We start from the raw sequence: 8,565 nt of genomic DNA, 5'->3' as shown, positions 1-8,565 counted from the left end.
GAAGATCTTGAGGGTTTTACTTACAGTCCCTTCCCAATCAGGAATGACACTGAAGATGAGGGGCAAGTGATGAAAGGGTAACTACAGTCTCTAAATGAAAAGATTGACCAGCTGCTTCAATCTACAAAAGATTCTTCCACAAAAGCTTATGCTAAAGCAGTTATTGAGTCCCTCTTTGAGCGAATCATGAAACAACATTCATCTTCTGTGGAGACATCTGTTGCTGATTCTGCTGAGGTTTGCAAGTCAAGTCCTTTCATGGAGAACTTTCAAACCACTTACAATTCCAACACCACATCAGCAAATGAAGCATTGAAGAATCTGGGCTCTCTATTCACGACTGAAAGGACAAAACTCCAAGAAATTCGCACTGGTCTGAAAACTGACAATACCTCCTTTCAAGCCACTATTTCGTTTCATCTTTCTCAGCTTAAAGACGACCTTGTAAAAGAAAGTACTCTCAAGGATTCTCTCGCTCTCAAAACTGAAGAAGCCAAGCTGTTAAGCACCAAACTTGAAGCTTCGGAGAAAACAATTAATTCAACCTCAGAGCACAAGTTGTATCAACTGGTGTCGAATGATTAAAGATACAACCTCAGGGGAATTCTATAAAGAATTGCTACTATAGAGGCGTGTTAGGGTTACAGAGAAAACAATTAATTTAACCACTTTTTCCTATGGTGCATGCATGCACTATATATATATATATATATATATATATATATATATATATATATATATATATATATATATATATATATATATATATATATATATATATATATATAGGGAAAAGTGAATATGTGGCTGTCATGTACGTAATGTTAGGTATAGAACCATAAAAACCGACTTCATTTTGATTAAAAAACACATTTTTCTTTCATTTTAGTTTCTTCTTATTGCCTTTAAACTCATATTATATTTGATTTCATGATTCATCCCCAATACCTATCTATTTCGAATGTGTTTTTATTAGACCTTTAATAGGTTTCATACCTTCCTTCAATACCTATCTTATGTATAGTTGTATGGTTTATCTATGATGGCTTATGGAAAGAGGTTTAGACGGGGTTTTTTAATGAATAATTTCAATCTTTCAATATAGTTTTCTGTGTTAAATTTCAATTTGGAGACCTACAAATAGTTGGTAAAACATTATTATATATGGTTTGTGGTGCAAAATTAAACTTATAAAATTCCATAAAAATATATACAATGTTTAGCATAAGCTCTAATAAAAGATGCAAGAAAGATACTAGAGAGATTTGATCGCATTTTGTTAAAAATATATAGTTTTTAATAGTTCTGTATCTAACATTAGGTACATGACAGCCACATATTCCATAAGCCATATATATATATATATATATATATATATATATATATATATATATATATATATATATATATATACACACACACACATACATACATACATACATATATAGGGTTAGGTTATAATGTGGATGGACAACTATTGTGCGGACGTGTGGATAGTGTTATTCTACGACAATTACTAAGAGAATAGGTTGCTTAGTAATTTTCCTACGTTCAATCTTATAAAATTATCGTCATTTTCATGGATTCTTACTAATTTATATTCATTTTTGTTCATACACATCGTTTTTCCCTCATTTTCATTCTTATAGAATATGAATCAATAAATATTCTGACAATATTCTAACAGAATGAGAATAATAATAATAATAAGTCTATAATAACCTTATAGACGATTTAATTAGTGAGAATGTTTGAGAATGAAAATAGTTATGTAAGATTGAATGTATTTATATTGTTAAAAAAATATTCTCTTTGTTATTCTGACATAATAGCACTGTTCACACGTCCACACAATAGATGTCAATCCACTTTTGAACCTAGTTCTCTCTCTCTCTCTCTCTCTCTCTCTCTATATATATATATATATATATATATATATATATATATATATATATATATATATATATATATATATATATATTATAACCCTAATAATTAATACGGTTGGACAGGCCCAAACCGTGTACATAATGGACTAAGCAAAACGCCCAATGATGCAATCTTTTAGAGTAAATTACACGAATGGTCCTTATGGTTTGGGGTAATTTGCGTATTTGGTCCCTAACTTATTTTTTTAACTCAGAAAGTCCCTGCTGTTTGTTTTCGTTACACCATTGGTCCCTACTGTTTGTTTTTGTTACGTGTTTGGTCCTTATCTTACCTAAAAAAAACTATTATTTAAATAGCGAAAAGTGGGGGATTAGGTAAGGTGAGGTGAGAGGGATAAGGTTGGTGGTGTGTTTATTTAAATAAATTTAAAAATCAAGGGCAAAATAGGTTTTTTAGGTAAGTCAGGGACCAAGCGCGTAATAAAAACAAACAGTGGGGACCTTCCGAGTTAAAAAAAATAAGTTAGGGACCAAACGCGTAAATTACCCTAAACTATAGGGACCATTCGTGTAATTTACTCAATCTTTTTATACTCAACAATATTTAAAAAGTGGATTAGGTAGCCACAAACAAAATAGAAAAAGAGTAACATAGTACATATCTAATTTTGTTGCCACAACCACATATTAGAAACCTACTTTTGCACATAGCTAACAGGAAAAATGTCATTTTTAATTATAAATCAAATACATGGAAACCGAATTCACAAGAACATGTTTAAATCTAGACAAATCTTCTCGAGTTTCCTTCAATTCCAGTGCAGTACATTAGTAAGTTTATTGCTATATTTGGGGTGCAAATCACAATAAAATATAATAATAATAAAAAAATCTGAAATTGACATCAGAAATAAGAGATCAAATTTCGAAAAATGATTCAATACTGTTACTCTTTTATTGAAAATATATTAAAAATAAAGATCAAAATAAGTCATCACTATTACTCATTTATTGAAGAAAAAAGTTTCAAAATAAGTCATCACTGTGATATCAGTAATGTTTTACTCAAACAATTTTACAAGTATTATAATTAAAAACAAAAATTTTCAGTCTCGGTTTTTGGGATGTTACATCAACAAATCAAAAATAATAAGAAGCGTGTATGGAAGCCTTGAAATAAGAACCAAAACTATAAAAAGTTTCAATTTTGGATTAGGTACAGTAAAAAGAAAAAAAAAGAACAGGGAACTATGAATTTAGTAAAAACCCAGTCTTTCTTTTGCACTTAGCTTCTCAGCCAAATCTAACAGTACGATCTCAACGTTCTTTTTAATTGACTTAGGTTTCTGAAGGAGAAAAAAAAATGCTTTCAAATCATCAACTTTCAAACAACTCAACAACATGGTTAACTGAAAAGATAGTCAGGTGTAAGTGGAACAGTATTGACAAAGATTAACAAAAAAATCAATTGAAAAGAAAGGAAGAAAACAATGAAAAGGAAAAAAAAATGTATACCTGAGAAACAGGTTGTGAAGTAGGCAAGGGAAAAGATCATACCCTAATAACACTAAGCAATCCCTTCAATGCCCAGTTTGTGGGGGACGTAACGACAACACACATCAAGAAAAAATTCAACGTCAAAACATTAACTCTACCCCAATGTCACCATCATGTTTTCATTGGTTGTACCAAGATATAAATTGTTCCAGATCATAAAAACCTATTTTCGGTGTTACCATGCTTTAGTTAGGATGCAGAGACCAAAAGAAGCAAACAAAATAACATCAATATCTGAAATTTGAATCCCAACCCAAAATCAACAAAATCCCAGATAATGATTCCTCAAAAACAACAACGCTCTAACAAACAAATGAAATTGAGCTTATGGAAATTAAACAACAGCAGATGGTAAGTTAAGGTTTAATGTAGAAAAAATATAACCCACTAAAAAGACGAACCTTTCTCCTATTTGTTTGGTATTGCTCAGTCGTGACTCATCGCCACAGCTTCATCGACGTGTCTTAAAAAATCTCCAAAATTCCATACGGGCGTTGACAACGAACGATGTGGTAGTTGGGGTCCTCCCTTGCCTTCATTCTCTCCCCAAACCAAATTACCTGATAGGCAGTTCGGGTCGATGGTCCTGTTGCAGCAACAAAAATCAATTGCGATAAGAGATTGCAAGACGAATTTCGACTATAGAAAAAAAATCGATTTTAATATGCAAGAAATCAAAAAACAACACTTAGAGGTCATCTTCATGGCCTGACAGAGACCGTCGCATTAGTATTGAACCGAGAGATGACCTAACAACCAAAAATTAAACCTGCAACCATCTTGCTCATGGGGGCAGGGTACCTTCAACACAGAGGACGAAATCAAACAGCGTCGTGAATAGTGAAGAAGTAGAAGAGTGCTAAAAAGACGCATACCTTATATCGACGTGCCTCACCTTCGGTGTAACGCCTGTGTTTCTAGGCTAGGCATTAATGGTGATGTAATAGTCTAGGTCAACCTTTGTAACTTGTTTTGAAATAATAAAATGTATTATTTGATTATTATGTGTTTTATGCTTAATTATTATAATTTAATGAATTAAGGGTAAAAATAAGCGTCGAAAATAAATTTTAGATAAAGTCGATATCTATGAAAAAATTTGTAGTGGTTGTGACAAGGATTCCGAATATATAAAGAATGTCAAAATTCGAGTTATAACGAAGAAGTTATGACTTGTCGAAGTTCCACGACAAAACCGGCACGACGTCGAATGACGTAAATAGTGAGTTTTTGATAAACTACTTTTTAGCCTTGGTGATCTAAATAAAAGTCGTAGAGTTCGTTAAACCGAGAATTTTCATAAAAAGAGCACCCAAATCAGACATCAGATGAAGAAGTTATGAATTTTTAACGGATATTCCTGTCCTGGTCTGTTAAAAACAATAATATTAAAAATAAATTCAAAATTAGCCGACGTAACCTAAACGAAAGTTGTAGAGCATAATTTTTACCTACACGTTCATATAAAGAACGTCGAAAACGGAGCTCGTATGCGAAAGTTATGTATTTTAGAAGTTTGGGACACAATTTAAGAAAAATGCTAAAACCGAGGAATTTTGCATGGTTGGGGTTTGGCCACGTCACCTCGCATGCGTGGCTGCCTCGTGTCCGCCACGTGCTCGTTGCTGATTCAACCGTAGGTGGTGCCCAGTAAGAACTCAACATGCCTCGTACCGGTGGCAGATCCGAAGCGAGCCACGTGCTTCGCCCTCGCATCCGACGTGTGTCGCAACCTCCTCGCACTGAAGGCTTGGTCCAATCCGAGACCGACGCATGTCTCAACACCTACTCTGTCCAAGCCTTGTTGCTCCTTCCGTGTGTCCCTTCCTTCGGCCGGAGCTTCGAACCTCGCCCCTATAAATAGAAGGGTTGCAAGATCTCCTGGGTAATTTTGGAAAATTGCCACTTTTCACCCCCCTTAAACAATATTTTTATCATTTCGACCTCCCCTGAAGCCCCGGGATCATTTCCAACATCCGAAACACGTTCCGGAGTGCCCGAGAAATTTATCTTTTCGGTTTGAAGCCCAACCCTCACAAGGCCCGGTTTTTGGGAAAACATCCCAGTTTTATCGGAAAATATTATTTTAAGAGACGAGGTGCTGCCCAATTATCGTCTTAACATATGAGTGTATAGTCACTTTCGTCTTACACATAGATATGAAGTATTTTCTATAAAATACATGCTATGTGTAATTATTGATTGTTTATTTGAGATGATTGTTGAATAGATGTTTTATACAAGTTTTAAATTGTATGTTTATTTTTATCTACAAATATGTTGGGTAAAATATGGGTAGATAAAATAGTTGATGTATGTTAAAATGATGAGAGGCCTCGATGTTGTTGTTGTCATCTAGTGGAGTATAGATGACGACCACGGACCTTTCTAGACAGTCCAGTGAAACGCTAGCAGGTTCGCAACCTATAAGTGTTGGTGAACTATATGTTCGCTGGTGTACTCCATTCCCCTCATGGTTGCCTTAAGGACATGTATGGCTGAGGAATCCCATTAGCAGTAGTGTCAATCCCGACGATGATCCTTATTCTAGGTCCCTTGTGATAGGTGTTTAGGGACATAAAGTGAGGATAACAAGAACGGGTAATCAGGGTTATTGTTGGTTGTTGAAATTTATAAATTAAATGTTGGTTAATGAAATTAATAAATTTATTATTTGTGGGTTGAAAACCCTATATGCTCATCAGGCTCCCAAGCCCGACCCACTCAGCTTTTTATATTACAGGTAGTGGACCCTGAGCATAGACGCATGATGATGAAAGATTTTTGGATTATAGGCCAGTAGTTGTAAATAACTGTTGTAAGACTTACAATGTATTGTTTATGCTTTTGATCGGTATCGAAACATGACATCCCGAGGTTTTGATATAAAATGAAAATATATACTTCTTTAAGAAATGTTTTGATAAATTTTTATCATGTTTTGTTTTGGGGACAAATTCAACATCTTTTAAAAATGATTACTCTGATTTTATTTTAAAACATAAATTAAATTGGTATTTTCTGGCCGAGAAATTTAGGGATGTCACATCCAGTAACGATTGGAAATGCAAGCAGGCATGACGGAAGCATATAAGCAAAAACAGAGGTTTGTCTGCATGTAAGATGATGACGAACACAGTAGGAAGACGTTGCAGGGATTAAAAAATTGAAGCGGTAGAAGAACACTTTGTACTGGAGCCGAAAACCAGCCAGACGAAGGAAATCAGATGTGGAGTACTTATCTAAAGAATCCAGAAGAATCGTATTGAGTCGGTGATGGAAGCAACATTATTTGAAGCGGTGGATTTGAAGTGGTGCAAGGTAATTGGATGGGGAGGCGGTGAAGAGATGTGGATGCATAGAAGAGGAACACGTATCTTGCCCATTTAATGAAAGCTGATGCAGAACAACACGTGGTCCTAACAATATATATATATATATATATATATATATATATATATATATATATATATATATATATATATATATATATATATATATATATATATATATATATATATATATATATATATATATATATATATATATTTTGACAAAAAATGACCCAAAACATAGAATAGACAGAAGTAAACACACAAACATAAATGGAGGACCAGCTTTGCCAAAACCTCACCTAGTTCACTATTCATAAGAAATGTCGCTCTTTAATATCTATATAAGAATTAACATCGTTTTGATAAAAAAAAAAAAAAATAGGAGTTTTCACTAAAAATAATAAAGAACATCTACAATATGAAAGGTTTTTAGTAGAATTTTTTATGAAAAAACTCAATTGAAAATAGCTTATTGTATTTTTGATAATAAGAGAATTTTCTCGAATTAATATTCGGAGATGTTTTTCTATGTTTAATAGTTACAAATGATTGATAAAAAATAATAAGATTTCGAATGTTAATTAAAAAAACTCATAAGAAAACTTCTTAATTAACAAGCAGTTTCGAAAAGTTTATATTTATTATTTATTTAGTTTTATTTTAATAGTTTTTCTAATTATCTAAGAGTTTTTTGGTCTAAAAAAACTATTATTGGATATACTTAAGACAACGTGTATTAATTTTTTATTTAGTTTTTACTTTAAAAACTATAATTTTAAATTGTTTTCTAAAATATAATTAGACTAAAATTCTAGGAATCAAAAATTAAAATTAGGGATGACAACTTTCGATTCAACTCGTAACCCGACTTTGACCAAATTCGAAAATAAACGAGTTTGAATTGAGAGTTTTGACCAGTCAACCTGTGTGTGTGTGTATATATATATATATATATATATATATATATATATATATATATATATATATATATATATATATATATATATATATATATATATATATATATATATATTAGTTTATAACCCGTGGGAACCACGGTTACAAAATTAGTTAAACTTTTATAGTGAAAACTCAAAATTATTAATCAAATATTTTAAATAAATTATTAATTAAAATATATTTTTTTAATTATATAAAATTATAATTGTTAATTTAAATAAATATATAAATTATATCATCTTATAATTTGTATTAATTTTATTGTAATGTTATTAATTTAATCTAATTAGAATGGAAAATTTAAAATTTAAAATTTAAAATTTAAAATTTAAAATTGAGAATTAATATGTTAATAAATGACATGCATTAATTAAGAAGACTAATAGGGTGACACATGTCAAAAGTAGAATAAAATATGTATTTATTAAAAGACATAATAAGATGACACATGTCAAAAGGAGATTAAAATTATTCTTTTATTAGAATAGGAAGATATATATATATATATATATATATATATATATATATATATATATATATATATATATATATATATATATATATATATATATTAGTGAAATCTAATTTTTTTCAGTATTCGTAATATTTTGTATTATTGTATTCTTTTCGTATTCGTATAATCGTGTGACTAGTTTCTTAGAGTGCCTAATCAAAAAGAAAACGCACATACTCACGAGTTAATCAGATATCGTGGTAAAAAAATATAATAGCGGTCACCGGCTACTATTTAAAATCGCGGTTCTCGCGACAGTATAACGGTGGAATAGCCTTTTTTATATTGTGTAGAATTTATATATATTAGA

The sequence above is a fragment of the Lactuca sativa genome, chromosome 7 (genome assembly GCF_002870075.4).
Source record: "Lactuca sativa cultivar Salinas chromosome 7, Lsat_Salinas_v11, whole genome shotgun sequence".
Classification (NCBI taxonomy): Eukaryota; Viridiplantae; Streptophyta; class Magnoliopsida; order Asterales; family Asteraceae; genus Lactuca; species Lactuca sativa.
Note: the sequence above shows the minus strand (reverse complement) of the source record.